This window comes from Cyrtonyx montezumae, unplaced genomic scaffold, assembly GCF_038088225.1.
Source record: "Cyrtonyx montezumae isolate F1298 unplaced genomic scaffold, pur_monq_1.0 scaffold_3, whole genome shotgun sequence".
NCBI classification, from domain to species: Eukaryota; Metazoa; Chordata; class Aves; order Galliformes; family Odontophoridae; genus Cyrtonyx; species Cyrtonyx montezumae.
In genome coordinates, this window is record NW_027072034.1 from 132,457,441 (window position 1) to 132,477,946 (window position 20,506).

The following is a 20,506-nucleotide window of genomic DNA, read 5'->3' on the forward strand; positions in this document are numbered from 1 at the left end:
AGTTTATCCCTCCCCTTTCTACTGCTTGGAGTGCTAGCAGGGCATCATTTGGGGGGTGATGAGCAATTACTTGTGCATCACTTGGTAAATATATATATTTATATAGTCATAACTATTTTCCTTTTCTCTATCTTAGTTTTATCTCAGACCACTAGTTCTACTTCTTTTTTTTTTTTCCCCTCAGTTCTCTCCCCCCATCCCACTTCCCACTGGGAAGGGGTGGAGTGAGCAAATGACTGTGTGGTGCTGAGCCACCTGCTGGGTTAAGCCACAAATGCTTAAAAATGCCATAGTGCATGCAGGACCACCGTCAGGGATGGAGAGAGGGGAGAATGGAAAGCAGTCTGTTTCACAGCTTATCAGAAGTGGTTCCTGCCTTGAACATTTGCTCTGTGCACTGGATGGAAAATCTCTTTTTTTTTAATAAATTCTTCTTGCAGGCAGAGCTAATCTGGTCTAGATATAGATTGTATAGATGATAAAAACATAGTCATGTCATCAACTGGGGTACCATTATGGGAGCAATAAAGGAAAAATAAAGCAAAACTGTTTAGGCATCATAAACTGACGTTAGGACTGTATCAGGAGGGAGGAGGATGAGCAAATAACAGCAGAACAGAAAGATAGGAAAAGACAGGAGCTGTGCCCTCTGCTTATCCGTCCTATAGCTTTATTCTTGGGTTTTCACCTCTTTTCTTTTTTAGCTCTGTAATAGTAGGATTTTGCATTCTTCAGTAAAATGGCTGATCACAGAAATGCCTTGGGAGGCCATTCCTGCTTTTTTTCATAAACACACAAGTTTGACTGCAGCCATTTCTGTTACCAACCTTCTGATCTTTCTGTAGTGCCTTCATATCTCTTTTTCTCTCCTGTAATTTCTGCTTCTTGGAAAAGATTTACTAGCAGCTAAATTTTTCATTGCAAATATATTTGAAAAACTAAATGATTACCAGTGTCAAAGGTTAGAAGTGCTTCTTTTAATATTAAATGGATTCACATGTGGATAGAAATAGATAAAGAGATAGCAGGACTCTTTAACATTGCATACAAGTAGCACCGTAGCAATGCTTTCTTTTATCATGCTCACTGTGATTCCCCTCCAAACACACACACGCAGGAGACAGAACAGATTGCAGTCTGCTTTTGGGGGAGGAAACAGCCTAGAGGCCCCATGGCCTTCACACTCACACAGAAGCATCTCAGCCCATTGCATCTAGTGACAGCAGCATCACAATGTCTCTCCAGAGCCCAACCTGTGGCATCCCTTCAGGCCTGCTCATTCACAGCTGCCTTTGCCACCTCACGCTGCCAACATCACTCTTCCACCTCCCTTGCTGCAGTTGGGCTGCTCAGGGCTACCAGAACTAACTCAGAATCCTATTTTACCTCTCCCTCTGAACAGCATGACTTAGCAGTTTTTCACTTATGTATAAAAACACATTAAGTTTCTAGATTCTCATCTGAATGGAATCTCATGTTAGGGAATCCTTTCTTTTCTCACTCCTTCATTGTTGGCAGGAAACCTTAACTGAAAACATGGGACTGACTGGTATGTAACTCATCCCAGTAGGGATGGAGAAGCACATTCTCAATTTCTTCCTGGCAATTTCACATAAAGGTGAGCAACACACCTTGGTAATTCTTACCTGAAAGAAGAGTAGAGATTGACTCCAGCATGAGATACAATGGCAAAAGACTATGCCACTCTCCCAGACACACAAATCTTACCTTTTTCATCTCTCCAGAACAAGAGCACTTCATGTCCTGAACACTGATGTACAGTCAGTACTGGCTAAATGTGGAGACACTGATTTGAAACATTGTCCATCCAGAATCACAAATAAAAGCTCCAAGCCCATTATATGCAGTCAATTTCCTACGGTTTATCCAGATTCTACATGCCCACTAGCAGTGATATATGATTGGATACATACTCTTTGGCTTTTTTGGTTGCAAAGTAAGATGCACTATCTTAAAATCATCACAAAATAAAATGGGAAAGGCAAATGTTTTCAGTTCAAAATTTTCCCATTAAAAAAAAAAAAGTGCATGAAATGAATGTGTTGTCACAGGGTGTTTGAGTGGAAATGAAACTGGTCTCTGGCAGAAGACTGTTCATCAAAATGTTTTTGGTCAGTTCTGTCAAAACAGGCTTTGACAGAAAATGTTCTGTGTTTTCTTACCCAAAGGCAAATGAAAGAGATAAATCTATGGCTCTCTGACACCAGTGTCTGCAGGATAACTTCTAATGATTTGTTTGCTCCATCTGGCAGGAACTTCAAAAGCTTATTGTGTGAGCACGAATAACATATAGTGATATTCCTAAGTTGTCATTTAAAATTAGGCCATTAGAACTGTTCCTACTGCTGTATGACCAGATACAAAGAAAAACACCAGATACAGAATAAGAAGTCTGAAAAAAAAAAGAGGTGGCAAGAAAATTACAAAAACGCAAAATGGGAAGAAATCTATGAATACTTAGTTATTAAATGAGAGCTTCAGAACTTCCTAATTTAGAAAAGACAGCATCTGTGTTTACTTTTTACCTTTATGTTTCCAAAAGTGATAAGATGTGATTTCAGAAGAAGAAAATACTTCTCAGTAAACTATAACATTTATTTTTCAATATTGGAAATAGTATATTTATTTTTCTAAAGTACATAAACCAATGAAATGGCTGAACAAACAAAGCACTATATCTGGGAAAAACTCAAAAGGACTTGATAATCAAAATGACACCAAAATGATCATGGAAAATCTAATCATCTGGCATCTTCTAGTGATAAATAACACGTCCAGCAAGCATGACTTTAAAGGGAAAAAAGTCTTCAATCACATAAATAGTTCTCCATCTGCCCAATATACGAAATTACTTTTCCTTTTCAAAGCAATATATTTGTCCAGTCCCATTTCTTCCTATAAACTCTGGTTTGGGTCTCATATACACTGTTCATATCCAGAGTAACTAAGCTGAGAACATTCCTTTCAAGTGTGACATCTTCTCTGGGTTAAACAAAAATTATTGACATATACAATAGACCTGCACACGTAGATTATACAAAGGTAATTGTTGTGTTCCAAAACACGAATGCTTTATGCTGAATGCACCCTATAAAACAATGACTTAACAGAACATTTGCATAGCTAGATATATTGGGATACGTTGTAATAGTTACCTTTATTTAGCAAAAGGGTTTTATTTTTTTTTTTCTCTTTTCTTTGCTTTAAGTGTATTTAAATACAGAAAAGAAAGTTGGGAAGAAAAAGTCCCACGAACAGATAAATTCTGCACAAAAGATCCAGTCCTTCCCAAGCAGGTAAATATGTGCAACATGCAAGAGCTACATTTGATTCAATTTCACGGAAAGTAGGTGATCAAAGCAGAGGGTTGCTGGGGTCAGGCTGCATCCCACAGCTTCCACTATGCGTGGAGTGGGACAGATGTCCTCCTTGGAAAACATGAGGGCAACCTTGCAAGTTCTTCCCTACACAAATACTACAGGGTCATTTTCCCTTCCTAAAAGTAATTTTTCTTGCCCTGCATGAATGTTCTTCAACTGTGATGGTTGGACTAGATTATCTTACAGAACTTTTCCAAACTTAATGGTTCTACGGTTCAATGTCCTGACAGAATTTCATGAGCTGTAATTTGTCACCACTGCTCCATATTAGATCACAGCTATTCCATCAGGTGTGCTTGCATCTGTTATCTTTGAAACTGACTAAGTGTTTACTAGCAGTTAGATTGCCTGTAGGCTCAAAGGCTCCCCAGGGCAGAGCTAAGAAGGCACATGAGATAGCAGCAGCTGAAAAGATGGGAAAAGAATCTCTTGCAGGGTTTGGAGAGGGGAAGTTCAGAGGAGTGTAAAATGTGCAATGTTCTCTACAGCACAAGTATACTAAGTATATTAGTCAGTGTGCTTTTTGTTTAGAGAAAAATCAGTTACTTTTCTACAGAACTGAGTAATCCTGGCTGCAAATCTACATTTCTCCAAAGTCTTATGCCATTTACATGACATCAATAATTCCATCTCTATTTTTAGAAGGAAAATCACTTACATAAAAGGCAACTGAGTTGTGCATTTTTATCCAGTATAATAGTTGATGCATCCATACACTTTCTGTTATGCAGGTGAGCATGGTGGAAAAAGTGTTGCTCTTCAGGGAAATATTATGGACCCTTCTGAGAACACCTTTTTTGAGCTGACCTTTATCTCTGTGATCCTGTGTCTGCTTCTTAACGCCCAAACTCTTAACACATGAAAGGTTTTCTTCAGAAGCTTGATTTTTCCACAAAAATATGTTGCATCAAGCAGATTAGGGTTATAAAGTTTCTAAAAGTTGACCATAATTCATGCAGAAAGAGAGGCAGAGAAAGAAAAAGAGGGGAAGAGGGAAGGGAAGGCAGAAGGAACCTTCTGAAAAGCCCAAGTTCCTCTGAAATATTTTCTCCTGCTTCAAACAATTGTGTCCAGTAAAGCTGGATCAAAGCAACCTTTTGGGGAGAGAAAAAAACATTCCTCATATCTGGAACCTGTTAATATTTATCTAAAATGACGTGAATAGGAAAGGAGCACAAATTCTCTTCTTCCTGCCTATTCATGGATTTATAAATAAAAGGGCAAATAAATAAGAAAGTATAATATTCTCTGACCCACACTGGTCTGAGAAGCAGTATATTGCCTTAGGAATCATATGACTTATGTAAATATTAACCAACTTTATTCTATACATAAAAGAAGACCGATAACAAAGACTGCGCATTATGCAAACATTGTGCTATACTTGATCACTTTTAAAACCCATTAAAACAAACTGTGTTTTTCCTGTATGTAGAATAACTCTCCCAGAAGACTCTATTTTATCCATTACATTTGGCAGTCACAGCCACATAGTAAATGATTACATTATATGCAGCATCCCAGTGTTGTGCAGAATGTAAATGCTGAGGAGGATAATGAATAGGGCAATTGGAGAACAAAATTGCATTTCCTACTCACGGATCTGATCAGCCCTCGTTAGCATGCTCGTAAGTGAAGAGTTAGTTATGGGAAGAAGTCTGGTGATTACATGAGTGAAGAAACACATTTGTATCAGCCATCAGAGGGCTGGTAAAGAGATGGTTGTGTTAGCAGTCCCTCTGGGTGGGATGCACAGGTGAATGCCATGTAGAAAATGAGCAGGCTTTCTGTAGAGTGCACTGAGTAGAAGCAGTTCACTGAAAGGTCTCTTCTGTTGTCAGAGCAGTTTCTGCATACCATTCAAGATCTTTTTCTCCCATACAGCTCCAAGAGAATTTGAAACTTCAGCTTGACCTCTAAGGAAATTTGCTCTAAGAGTATTCCTTTGATAATATTTCTTTGAGATATTTAACTTCAGATGTAATGTGGAGAACCAAGAAATGTCTGAGCTATTCAGGAAGAGAAAAATAAACCAAGTTCATGCATTGGTTCTTGTATTTTTACCTCCAAAATGACTCCCACATTTGTGAATAAGACATTTCTAATGACTTTCAACTGCTGCCTTTTCTGAACTTTTGCTATGTATTATTGTATAGTATATTATCTCATATTGTACTTCAATACATACTCTTACCAATTCTTCCACACTTCTGAATTCCACACCTTCACACTTTTTGTCCAAGAATCAGCAATGAATGGCTCAGCTACAAGGTAAAGCTTCAAAAGTGTAAAGAGACAATTCATGAGCTACCTTCATGTCCTCAACCACAGGTTGCACATTGTCTCAGGTGGGAAGGACTTTGGGTAGGGTAATGGGAAGGGAATTTAAAAAAATGAAGAGTAGGTGGCACTGGCTTTTGTCCCAGATCCAGCAACCAGTTGGCTGAGACACTGCAATGAGTGTGACAGGAGCTTTTTAGCACATACTAATGTTCTGCAACAATTCATTCCCCCCAAATATAGACTGCTTTGGAAGCCCATGGAAATATATGCTACAGATAAAAATAGCACTGGAGCAGCAACACTTACTGTGCACTATTCACATGGAAGAATATTGTCCTTAGTCAATGTCTGGAAATGCACTCCACCGATATGTGGAGTTTAAACCTCAGCTCTGTGACATTGGGTTTCCCTTGAGTTACTCTGTGTGGGAAGAGCTAGACAAGTACATTTGAATAAATGGAAAACATTGGTTAAGTTCAGTTTGTTAAACCACATTAATCCCCATTATATACATTCTTACCAGGCATTAAAAGAAAGTATAAAAATGTAAGTAACAGAGTTCATACTATCTGAAAATCTTCTGGTGTAGATTAGAGACAAAGACAGCACAACTAAGAGAAGTGAAGTGGGATAGGCTAGCACACAGAAAATAATGCATAATAGAAAATAAAATTAATAGTTTTGATATTACAGTGATGCTGACGTCTATTCTTTGGGATTATGGAGGTTTAGAAAGATGCTACCATGGAAATGCTATATAGCTCTATGAATTAAAATCCCTAATTTCTGAATTAAATAGCTGAACATAATAAATCCAGCTCCAATAATCATGAAGTGGTGATGTATTTTCAACTAAAATTAACAGCTCTGAAACAAGTTGTTTTTACTGATAAATTAGTAACCACTAATACAATAATTCTTACAATCTCCAATCTGTTTCTATTTTGTAACAACACTTGCACTGCAGATGGCAGCTAATGCTAAGATGTTAACTACTTCTTCCTCCTTCTTCTGATTTGTGTAAATTAAATTAGGGATATAGACTTAGATTAATATATCTACCGAATTCTTTCCTCTGTTTAAAATAAATATTATAGTCATTTTTATTGCTGAGATCTGACAGCTGTCCCTTTCATAGTGGCTTTGGATTGATGTTTTGTGGAGACAAATATATTCTCCTCAGTGAGTGCAGGGTGCTACTTTGAGATTGTCCATGCTAATAGAAAATATATTCACACCTCAACATTGAGCATTCTATATCATCATAATATGTCAGCAAACAAATAGAAAACAGCATATAATCTAATGACTGCAAAAACAGTTGCACATTTCATACAACATTCCCTTAACAGAATGTAAGAAGCTTAAACATCAATCTCCTGATCCTGCTTCTAGCAAAATTAATGTAGAGTTTTCTTGACGATTTTGAGTGAAAATTGACTCAGACACCAAATTTTTTGCCTGTTTCCTTTCTCTCTGGGCCACATGGAGATTTGAGAACTCACTTAGCTATAGTTAAGCTACCTCTAATTGAAAAGAGACACTATCAGACATTGAAACCATCTAAGTCTGTAACAATTCTTTTCAGACCAAGTCCTGTCAGAATATCTGAAAAACACTCCTCAAGTTTCCATCTTAAACTTCCTCATGAGACTTTCAATCATCAGAGTGATAAGGACAAGAAAACTATTAATCCTATTCTTATATTTTTCTGTCTTTGCAAACATATATCATTGTCCTATTTTCCAAGAAATTTTTAGTGAATGTATATATTTTGTCTTTTAGTTTCTATACTAAGCTGATAAAACAAATGATACTGGGAACAAGCTCCTAATGTAAGAAGGTAAATGGAAATAAGCAGTATGGATTTAGGAAGAGGAAATCATGTCTTACCAACCTGATAGCCTTATACAATGAGATGGTGAATGAAGTGAGAGTAGTAGGTGTTGCTTATCTTGACTTTAGTAAGGCTTTCAACACTGTTTCCCATAATATTTTCACAGACTAACTAATTAAGTACACACAAGTTAAGTGGCAATGAGGAGGACTGAAAACTAGCGATGAGCTGCTTATGTCCACTTGGAGGCCAGTCACCAGTTATGAACACCTAGGACGGATGCCAGGGCCAGTATTCTTTCACATCTTTATTAATCATCTGGATGATGGAGCAAGGTGCATCTTCAGCATGGCAGCAGATAATTCAAAACTTAGAAGAGGCGTTGATAGACAAGGTGGTTGAGTTGTCATTCAGTGAGAACTCCAGGCTGGAGGACTTGTGCTGTAGAAATCACCTGAAGTTCAAGAAGGAGAAGTAGAAAGTACTGCATCTGAGCAGGAACAACCCCAGGTGTTGTTACAGGCTTGGGGCACATTAGCTAGAAAGCAGCTTGGAAAAATGTTTTCTGGGTGTCAAGTGGGCATCAGGTTTAACACAGGACACCAGTATGCTTTTGCAGCAAGGGAATAATATTCTGGCTCTAACTGGAAGAGCATTTTCAACATACAGAGAAAGCGATCCTTCCTATCTACTGAGCTGTGGTGAGGCCACATCTGGTGTACTGTGTCCAGTTCTTGCCCCCACAGTAAAAGAGAAACATGGATATACTGAAAAACCACAACATAAGAAAAAATAAAGAGAAAACATAATAAAAATGTTTTTTTTTTTTTTCTACAGTGGGGATAGTTAAACACTGGAACAGATTGCCCAGAAAGGTTATGGGGTGTTCATCTTAGGAGATATACAAAGCCTGCCTCAAGATTGCCTTGAGCAACCTGTTTTAGTCGACTCTGATTTGAGAAGAGGGTTTGGACTAGAAAATATCCAGAGATCCCTTCCAACCTCAGCTATTCTGTGACTATGTGATTCTGTAATGATGGAAATTTGTGCATCCTCAGTGTATTTTACATAAAGAAAAATCTCCTCTGACACAAATTCCTATGCTAGCAAGGCCTGAAAATCTGAAGTTGCCAATGATAATCATACAAAAATATATTTTTTAAAAGATAGCATTATAACCACCATTGTTTACTAATTTGACATACGGTAAATTATTTAGAATAAAACAATGACTAAATGAACATCTGAATCATGGTATCAAATTCTTAATTTACATCATGATAAACACCATAAAGCTTTATTTGCCAGTACTGCATGAGCCTCTGATATGATGCAGAAAATTATACAGACATATGAGCTGAATATTAGGTATGCTTGTGATGACCTGACCGTAAAAGACAACAGTATATTTGCCAGTGTAACCCCATTTTAAGCAAGTACTGCCACGTATCTGAAGTCATGCTTTTCTACATCTCCTGTAATATCCTATGGTAGCTTGGAGGAAGGACTGTTTTGCATCACTTGCTTGACTTACCAGAAGTTACTCTTCCTGATCAGGGAGGTCTGAAAATGGATGACAGTAGCTTGCTCCACTGAGCCAGGTTACAGTACTATTAAGATCTGAATGATAATTTGTGGGGGATTCCCAAAGATGAATTGGAGAGAAGCTGCTGTGTTGGAGCTGACTAAGCTGATACCCAAGAAGGAAGTAAGGATGAATAAATAATTGCCAATAAAACTCCTTCTCACTACACTAGCTGAATGAATTTCTTTTGTCAATTTACTTGTCTGCTGGTTGCTGTTCTGATCCAATTAAATTCTTCTCATGAATTAAAAAGACAAAGTCACATTATTGAATTGTGGGAAACGTTGTATTACCTGAGTTATCAATAATATTTTATAATATTAAACCTGGAAGAAATTCTGTATGTTAATTCACTGTCACCAAGGGTGTTGCAATTCATCATTTTTAACAGTAAATTAAACCAACTCATTTTTCCTGAGCCTGAATCTCTCTTGAACTGCCCTTTGGGGCCTAGTACACTCTAGATAGGTATCAGGGAAGAAAAAAATCTATTGTTCTAAATGAGATTTGGGCCATGACTTCAGGATTGTTTGGGAGAATATGTAGTTGAAGGATTAGGCCCCCTCTGATTTTCACTGCAGTGTCCTCAGCAAATATTGAAGTATATCTTAATGCTACTAGTTGCTGGCAATTTATTTCTATTTCCAAGTAACTGAGAACATTTCATAAAAAAAAATCATTCCCAAAATTAAATTTCTGGAAGTAATTTGCTCTGTTTAAGTCACTTTTGCTGTGTTTTTAACAAACCCTTTTTCCTTTCTTCCAAGCTACTCTTTCATTATCCTTCATCTCAGTTTGATTTTAAAGCACAACACAAGTAATTATATATATGTTTGTAGCACGTATGTGCTTGAGGTTATTTGAGGAAAATTTGAAATTAAAAAAAAAAGAGGAAGTTTAAAGCACATAAGCACATCCCCAGTAATCCAGGCATTAATTTAATCGGAAAAATATTAGCAGTCCTTCATGAGGAGTTTAGTTCTTTTGTTTCCAAGCTAAACTACAGGTCTAGCTAGCTGAAAGGTGAAGATATATGATGATTAATTGTAATATGCAAAGTCAGTCCCAGACGTCCAGGCCTCATAAAGCCAAAAGTGACACGAGTGGGTTATTAGCTCCCATCATAACAATAAAATGAGGCAAGTTGTGATCTAATTATCAAATATTTTATATATGTGATTACAATGAGTGTTTCAGCAGTATGTAAAGATGGAATTTATGTATTCATATTTTTAGCTGTATCTATTTATTTTGATTTGAAAATGTAATGCCTCATTTGCTAGCAAATCTAGAAAATATGGTTCCAGGCTCTGGATGATTTTTACTGTATTACATGCTGTGGTTGTCCCTGGGAGGGTATTTATTCCTCTCCTCCTTGTCAATAATGAATGACCCTACATAGCAGAAAGCTTATTAGAGTCTATGTTTAATGATTGCCCTAGTGATATGAGTGGCCTGATAACAAATTGAAATGTCAGACACTCCATGACCCTCAAATAATATTGAAATCTGCCAGCCCCTATTAAAATGCCTTCAAACTATATTATCCTATGGTAATACATCAGTTACTTACCTCAAATAACATAGTATCACGAACGACACTGGAGCATGATCCTTTTAATCAAAGGAGTCAAAAAAGCAATGGAACTGTGGGTAAAAATGAGACATTGTCATAGCAAGTTATGATGAACCCTCTTCATTAAGCAGAAACCTATACAAGAAGAAAGAAGTCTGTGATGGACATGCTCTGGTGTGCTATATTGTAAAGAGAAGTAACATTCAAATTTGAATGGACAAGATTTTCCCTCGCTCACTCTCTCCTTGCCTCTCACCTTGCTTCTCCTGGTTTTGAAAGACTGTTTCATTGCATAAGTCATAAGCTACTTTCATAGATCAAAATGCCATCCAATGTGTGACTGTTGTAAGAAAAAAACACCCAAGAAACAGAAGATAATTTTTAACATTATTTCCAAAAGCTCCCCTGACGCTTTTACTAGGATAGTATGCTGGCAATTTCTTGTTTCAAAATATACACAATAAGAAGTATCAATAAAAAAGTAATAATAATCATCACAGTTATAATAAGAAAAGCAAAAATAACAGCAATTGTAATAAGCGTTAAACCAGTATTACATTCTTCCTACTTAGGACTTGCTCCTTGCTGAATTATGTTAACATATAGAGGTCATATTTTCATATAATTGTATATGAATTAGTGTATTGTGCATAGCTTTACCTGTAAGACTAGAATAACAGAGAGAAGTCTTTGGTAATTTCAGTCTTTCTCAAAGCACTTGATCCTGTTGGAGATGGTGGGCACCTGTCTTTCTACTGTGGAGGATTCCTGTGGGGTACTTGAACTTGCTTGTAGGATTCTCCCTCCCACTGTTTACTGTGGAAATGACGATGTTTTAGACAGGATGTCCACCAAGTTATAAGCAATTTTTAAAGGGAAAACAAGGAAATTGTGACCTTCCAAGCCAGAGTGTAGGTCTGAGCTTGCACTTAGTATTTTTAAATCTATATACTGAGAATAATAAGGACAAATTTCAAATTTCGGGGACTTTTCAGCTGGAGAACCTCAAGGATTTACTTTACAGCTATTCTGTTGAAACACCTAGGAGTATCTAAAGAATCATAGGATCACAGAATCACTCATACTGAACATGATCTTCAAGATCATCCAAGCTCAAGGTTGGATGCACTTTATAAAGGATGCACTATATACAATACCCAAGGGAGCACTTCTCAAGTGCACTGGTCTGGGTCTCGTGACTTTCTCCTCCCTGCTTCCCCTGGGGGAAGTATATTATGTATATGGTATCATCCTTTGGGGTAAAGCATTGTGACTGATGTCAGGCAAAGCAAACAGTCCAGCGTCTTTCCTAGAGGATCTCTGATGTCACGGACAGGGTAAGTATGACATGTATGAGGTCTGCACTGAACCTGAGTTCAGGCTTGTATGCAGATGAATATGAGAATCCTCTTGGCTTCAGTATTGTAGGATCAGAATTTAAAGTTCCTATGCTATAAATCCATAGTTCCCAAAAAATTTGACAGCATTATTTATCTACTAGGGATGTGTAGATAAGCATACATCCCTTGTGTGGAGGAGAACACCAATTGACTTCTATTCCTTCTTTCTGTCCCCACGAAAACCTCATCCAACAGTGTCTTCTCCTATGAGCTCCCACCCTACATCATTACCTCACTGTATATGACCTCAAAGTAAAGTTCTGGATAATCCCCCAAACAAACTACAGAATCATAAATGATAAATTTTGCAGAAACTCCTTCCATCGTTTAATAAACTGAAATTGCTTTTCACTATGAAAAACAGATAGCAGGCTGATTTTTTTTCCTTCCAGGGTGGGCTTTTGGTGCTGAGCTGCATTTAGAAGTTTCCTATCCTACAGGAAAACCTACCTGAAGATAGATTGAGCCAGTCCAACCTCACTGCCAGGCTGGAGACTCCCCTGTTCCTGCAGGAATTAATTTCTCAGCTTGCCTTCATGCACAGCTGATGACTCTGGTGAGTTACTTTTGAAGCTGAAGGTGGTGGGATGACTTGTAGGGTATAAATTTAAGCATAAGCATAACTCAGAATCAGCCTTGGGTTTCCCATATGTATACTGATGAGTCCAGTTTTGGATTTTCAAAATAAATTTTCAAACCTATAAGCCAAAAAAATGTGAGAAAAAAAAAAGTTTAAGGTAGAATTTTCCAGTTGAGATTTGCTTGCAGACTTTTTCATGTAATACAAAACGTCAGACAGGGCATAAATGGCCACAGAGAATCCAAAACAACATTCATCCATATATGATTTTTTTCCTCACTGTTTGTCCAGCTTCACTGCAGCTCTCAACATTAGTGAACTTGAATGTCCAGGAGAAATATGTTTCCCTATCTTATATTCATGCACCTGATTAACTTGATTGGAGACCAAAGGATGCTCGTAACCATTCTTGGCTACTTTTGCATTTAAAGTTCAGTACTAGCCCACTTTCTTGACCTGAACATTTGTTAAGCATCTGTTAGATTTTTTCACGCTGTTCTTCAGATAGAGTAAATTACACTTATAAAATATCCTCCTATTTTGTCAATTTTCCTTTCATCCCCAGTGGCCCTTTTCACTCTAGCTTTATCTATTGTGAGACAGCATATATAACCTTTGGGCATATAGAATATGAATTCATCTTGGATCATATTCCCCTATGTATCTTTCCCCTCAGCTTCCTGATTTTCTTCCAAAAAACTGAAGACATTCAATATCTTCATCTTCCATTCTTGTAATCAGTTTGATTTAGTTTTAGTTTTCAATACCTGATCTATTAATTTTGTTGATGTTGTTTGTTTTCTCACTTTGCTGCTGTGTTTGGCTGCTGATCCTTAGCAATGTCCTCTTTCACTGCCTTCTGGTACATCTGTGAAAGAGGTCCTATGACTGCAAGAGATATAAAAGGAAGAAAAGCATTTTTGCACCATCACCTTCTTGTCAGTGCAATGTTTCTCTAGAGTGATTTTGCTGTCCACCCTTATTCAAAAAAGACCCACAAGTAAGACCTTCCACTCCTTAAGAGGTTACAAATATTCTACAGTTGTAAATGACTGTTTATTTTTGTCTTGTGCCTTTATCAGTATGACAGTCGGACTGTTCATGATTCCCTTTGCAGCACAGGGTTTCTACTTTTCCAGGCACGTGTAGGTCCTCCCCTCACTGTTACGCGCAGTGAGCTCATGTAATTTTGCTTTATTTGTCACTCTGTACCACTTTTGAACTACTGTGGTTCTTCTCAAGCTCACTCCACCTTGCCAGTCTTCAGATCCTATGTCCTGCACTCCAGAAACAATTTATTCACCAGAGGCTACCCATAGAAATTCCATCTCATGAATACATCTTAGTGAACGTCACATGTATTTGTCTTAAAGCTAAATTGCTAGCCTGAGCAAAACACCATAGCCTGAATCTCTCTGTCTATTTTCTTTCTGTTCCATGAGCCTCTGCCTATGCAGCCCACAATTGTGTTACCCTTTTGCACCCATCCTTCAGGGAACGCTCATGTATAATTTGTTGCCCACTGTCGCCTTGAGGTTTTTCCCTTCTGTTAAATTTGTGGCTTCCCCCAGCCCAAGTTATTCTCCCCCTGTGGGACACATTAGCTTGCATTTTTACAAGCTGAATCTCATTTGGCTACTCTCAGCCTTTATTTCTCTGAGCTGCTTCATATTACATGTCTTGATCCCGAATTGTTTAATATCTCCCAATTTAAGATCATCTGCAAATTTAATGAATGTGGTTTTATTCTGTTATCTTCATGACTATTAATAAAGGCAGTAAGTAAATATTGGTCCTACAATAGCTCTCTGTGTCTCTGCACATCTCACTTCCAGTCAGTGCCCCCTTCCCCTGCACCCCAAGCCCTCTGCATTGCACTGTCTGGGAGTGCTCTTTCCTTTCAGCCTATCACTCTACTTCTTTGTTTAGCTTACTTCTACATAAATCTAGTCTGAATGCTCACTCACTATTTTATTGTGGATTTACAGGTTTTGCTAACTTGGCAGAACATCCGGCTGAAAAATCACCCCACTAAGCAGCACAGAATCTAATCATGCACAGATCTTTACTGACAGAAAAAGCTTTATTTATTACTAATATGTTATTGAAGAATATTGTTTCCTTTTTTTTTTCTGCTAAGATGTATATTTTCCAAGAAGTCTTTATGCGAGGTTAGTAGGTACTTAGCAACTATTTTTTTTCTCTCTCAGCAAATAGCAAATGTGCCACCACATATTTAGACCACTAACTGACAGAAGGAAAAGAGAAGTAGTAATAAAAACACAGGGCTTTGTTTCTGCTCTAGTTAACAGCATCAAGATCAGACAATTTCAAAGTTGTGGAAACTATGTAATAAGGTGGAAAGGTGGGAAGGAAGAAAAAAAGATGAGGAGGTCTGGTAGGGTGTATCATAGGTTATGAAATGCACCCAGTTTTCTGTTAAGCCCCAGATTACTCACATGTCCTCAGCAAACTGCATAATCTATTTATAAACTGGGTCTATGTCATCAAGAGTATTCTGAAGCATGCAAAACTAGCATGGACAGACAGACATTTTAACTGAAAGTCTTCTAGCTCCTGTGAATAAGACACAGCTCATGTTTCTAACAATTATTCTCTACCCATTCTAAGTAACATTTTTACAAAGGCAATGTAGTTACAGATTACACTGAAACCATGCACAAACAGATGGGTCTCTAGATGCCATTTCCAAAATGTACTATCCCATACTCCAGCTAGAGTGCTCTGTTATTGTATTGTCAAAAAATAGATTAAAAAAGAAGAGTATATTTCAGTATCACAGGCACTTTTGTGCCTGGTTATTTTTTAAAGCATCTTTTTCTTGCTTGCATTCTCCACTAATTTTTTTTCCTCATTGATATATTTATAACTGTGCTTCTCTTTTCAGCTATACTTGCAGCTGGCATTTATTCTTACTTTTTCCTTTCCTAGCTGTGGTTGAATATTCTTGCTTCATTGCCTCCTTCTTTTTTCATTTCTAGTTGACAGCATCATTGTGAAGGTGAACTAAAAAGAAAATTGGAAATTCTGTTTACTTCGCTACTGTGCACTGAAGTCCCCACCTATAGAGTCTAACAGAGATACTCATAATGAGAATACACTGCACCAACAGACATGTCTTTTCTCTGCAGTTCTCAAGACATCTTGCAGGGATATTTAGCATTGTTGTTGTGGTACTGCACAGAGGTATCCTTGAGGATATTGATATCACACGACAAGATTCATTGGTGTTAGTATATCATGTATACATTTTAAGTCTTATTTCTTATTTATACCTACTTACCACCCTTTTTATGCTTGAGGTAAATCCTTATCCTTTCTGGTCAAATATGTAATACTATTTCTGACTAAACTTAATGTATATAGTGAGGTGAAAAAGACTTCCTGAGGCTAGACTTAGAATGGGTAGCCAATGCCTGTTGGAAAATTATTTTCTGTTTCTAGGATTTCTTTGCATGGGAGGAAGCAAAAGTGAGCATGGGTCTGATGACATATGGCATAAATAACCATGAAAACAAACATCTCTTTTAAGTCCTATGTGTTTAGGGGGTATTTTTGGAAGATGTGTCCTGAACAGAGGTAAGAAATAGAAAGAATTCCTGTATTTTTTCCTGATTTATAAGATCTACATCTTTCTGAGCAATGAGTTACTTTTAGTGAATTTCACCTACAGGCTCTTAGCAGGCATGGCAGCTAAGATCCTCTTTTACCTGGTAAAAAGAAAATGAACAGAAGCCAGACTTCACTGTTACCCTGGCCTCTCTCTGTCCATTTCTGTTTCTCTACTCCACCACCCCTAGGTATTGTACAGCCACTTTGTGACTGTTCCTTATATGTTACTACCATTAACTCAAAGGAATGCACTTCAGCAATGAGAATCCTTGATCCTGTGTTTTGTAACATTTGCTGAAATTGCCCACCTATGTTTACTCTTAATGATGATGGGTCAGCAACACACATGAGACCCTGTACTGAAACCATGGCCAGACCTCTGGGAAATGCAAAAAGCCTGGGAATAACACCAACCCCCTTTCTCCTTCTCAGCAATTAAGTTTCTTGGCCTGAAAACAAAGTCTTCAAAAAACAAAAACAAAACAAAACAAAAAAAGACCCCAAAACATAAACAAGGTTTCTCTTATAAAGCAGAAGAACATATGCACAGGACTTGCATAAGTTTGGCATCTGCCAGAGAAGTTGTGGATGCTCCATCTCTGGAGGCATTCAAGGCCAGGCTTGATGGATTCCTGGGAAGTCTGGCAACCCTACCCATGGCAGGGGGGTTGGAATTAGACGATTTCTCAGGTCCCTTCCAACTCAAGCCATTCTACGATCGTAGATTTCCCAGCAAAAGAGCAAAGAATGATGAAATACTTTCGTGCTTTTTCCCTAGTTCTAAAAATGTGAAAGTCTATTACTGAATTTGTTCACCAACATCTTAGCACATAATGTCAGCTTGTCCAAAGAGGACAAGTAATGCCCTTCAGTTGCTACTACCTTGGCAGAACTGTAACTAATAATCAAGAAATGAAATTTCTTGTCTAATTAGCAGTGTCTTAAATCACCCATTTCCTCATTGTAATAATTACTGGGTAGCTATACTGATTGCTATCAGTTAATTTACAGATCTCTCATACATCATCTGTTATCTGTGAGTTTGATGATTTGTTTCTGTTTGAAAACGTAGGTATTATACTTGCATTAAAAAAAAAGTTAATAAAGGACAGTTGGAGAAGGAACCAGAAAGAGACAAGCAGTTAGTGTTGTGAAAAAGGAACAAATGGGAAGACAGCTGGGAACATACCTCTCACAAGTTCTGAGTGAGTGCTTTATCTTTAGGAAGAAGTGAACCCGGTCTAGGGAGCTGCTTTGGCAGGGGGGTTGGACTCGTTGGTCTCTGGAGGTCCCTTGCAATCCCTACAATTCTGTGATGCTGTGATTCTGTGGAGCACTGAAGACTGGACACAATGAATGAAGTTGTGAATTTGCTGCCAGACCAATTGATATTACCCAGACTTTTGAGGAAGCATGTAAAGGGCCGGAAGATATATACGCATATTTTCTGTTCAATGTCATTTTGATTTTCAAAGATCCAATATACCAGGTTAGAGTTGGAAACTGCATTCAAAGTGCACACAAGCAGTGCTTAGTAGGACAGATTATGCCAACTTTTTGTATAGACAGTGTCTGTGAAAGAGACCACAGGCATTCTGTCTGGCAGGGGGAAATATGGAATGAGGAACGTGACACCACTTCCCATGTTTGTGTGAAAACATCCACTCTGAGCTGCTGAAATGACCGAGATTACTTGGCTGACTCCTCAGCAGCCTCACCCACTGTGCTGTTGGGTTGCGTTTGGCAGCAATTCCACCTTCAGAAACTGTCAGACAAAACACAAAGAGACATCTTGTACTGAAATGTGAGACGAGACCTTAGCATTAAACCTGCCTACCAGAAGACCTAGCAAAACATTTAAAGTAATTATCACATCTGAAAGGTGGTATTGTTGCATGCCTCTGGAAATGGAAGACTGTTATTAAGAGTTCTGTAAATATATTTGGGAAAAGGGTCATTTAAAGAGACAGAACATACTTTAATGAAGGTGAGGAGGAAAATATTAACAGATCTGATACAGTTTGCCTTGATGCTATCTGGCTACTTCTGGTTTTACTTTCTGGACAACATTACTCCCCTGTTCCTCTAGCCTACTCATAAAAGTAATGAGGCCTGGATTTGATCTGTTGCCTTTTTATATATTTTTGAGTAAAATAAAGGATTGTGTGCTTTAAAAGATAGATTTCGAGTAGGGACTTAGAGATGGGGATTCTGGAGTGCCATAAAAGAGATACCACTTCTTTCCTGACCAGCCTGATAGGATCAAAGTTAGAAAATACTGTGTCTCCTGAGGGAAAGTGATCTCTGCTTTCCAGAGAGGTAAGATGCTCTTTATGTCTTATCTTTCTTATCTGTCTTTCCTATCTCTAGCTATATTCATGTGAATGTGATACAGACCTGGGACTACTCTCATGAAATATACATTTCTGTGTCAACTTATTTCTCCTGAGTTGTATGATTTAACCTTGTTGGGGGAGATATCTATAAAATAAATTTCTGCATTTTAACAGATATAGAGAGAATGAGTCTAAATATTAGGCTTACTCTGTGTACAAGCACAAAAATAATATTGCCTGGCCTAAACTATATCTCTGCCCCTCAAAGGCTCATCTGAGAGTAATTGTACCTACCTAGCTAAATCAAAACAGAGTGAAAGCTTGTTGCAAGAGATGCTGTTAGAGGCTACAACAGATGTGTCTTAGGTCTCCTTGATCAAGGCAAGCTATAGTGTAGTCATCAGAAAAGAAAGAAGGCTGATAAGAGCAGCCATGACTAAGAATCAATATCACAAATACAATAATACAGGAATGGGAGACCTTTTGCCATACTCCCTGTGATCAAATTCCATTCAAGTTGTGTTGTGCACTTGCAGCAAATCTTGTATTTCTGTGTGAATAGAAACACTTCTTCATGCAGAGACATTTCAAGGGAACAAAACTAAAAGCTGACCATGCTTTTCTGAAGGTTTAAAATTATAAAAAACAGTTTATTATAGCAATAACCCCCTTAGAATTTATTATCGCTACTAATGACCCTCTAGTTAAAATAGCAATGTCTCATAACCAAAATCTGCTCATAATGACAAGTTTCAAATGGTATTATTGCATAATTAATGACACTTCACCTATCTGCAGCCAGCTCTGTACGTACCATTTTACTGTCTATTTCTGGATACTAAAATCAGTTGTTACATGTGAAGGAAACATCACAATGAGAAATAGAGGAGATGTTTATTTTCTGGTTGTTTTTCATTTTGTGGCCTGTCAGCTAACTAACATCTGAATTTATGTGTCTTCTATTAAAATATAGTTTCTTATTAGGAATTATATGTGCAGTGAAATAGCATGCAGAAACTCTATCTTGAAAAGTAATGCATGCTATTTGATGGAAATTTGAAATACATATTTTCTATCATTATTTTATAGATCACCTCTTTTTCACCTATTTGATCTGAATGACAATTTCTCTCATAGTATCGCATTTTCAAATGTTGGTTGTCATGTATGGTTTAGGAGCCTTTTTGATGTGCTGATATCACAATTGTGCTTGTTTGCAATTTAACCATGTTGATTATAAAGTGTATGTTTTATAAATACAACTCTTGACATGAAGTAAGCTGAAATGCAGGGTCACAGAATGACTACAAGCTATGAAGGTAATGGTAACATTTTCATATACTTACTAAAAGCTTCAAACTTGATTTCCTATGGGTTACTGAAGTGTCTACACTTCTCTCTGCATACAGGAGTTATGCTTAGGATAATGCAAATTCTTAGTAACAAGCACATCAGAAATTTAATTCCTGTTTGACTCTGCACTCTCACAGACCTTGAACAACAAAACCGAGATAATACTTACATGCAAAAACTTTCAGCATGTGCAAGACCATCCGTGTCAGCATTTTATAGTTTTGACATTTTTAATCCTGGAGCACTCCTCCTGTAATGAAAGGCTAAGGGAGCTGGGCTTGTTCATACTGGGGAAGAGAAGGCTCTGGAGAGATCTCATTGCAGACTTCCAGTTCTTAAAGGGAGTTTATAAACAGGAGGGAGACCAGCTTTTCACATGGACTGATAGTGACAGGACAAGGGGAAATGATTTTAAACTAAAAGAAGGAAGATTTAGATTAGATATTAGGAGGAGATTTTTTCTCAGAACCCAGTGAGGCATGGGCAGTCTGCCCAGGGAGCTGTGGATACCCTATCCCTGGA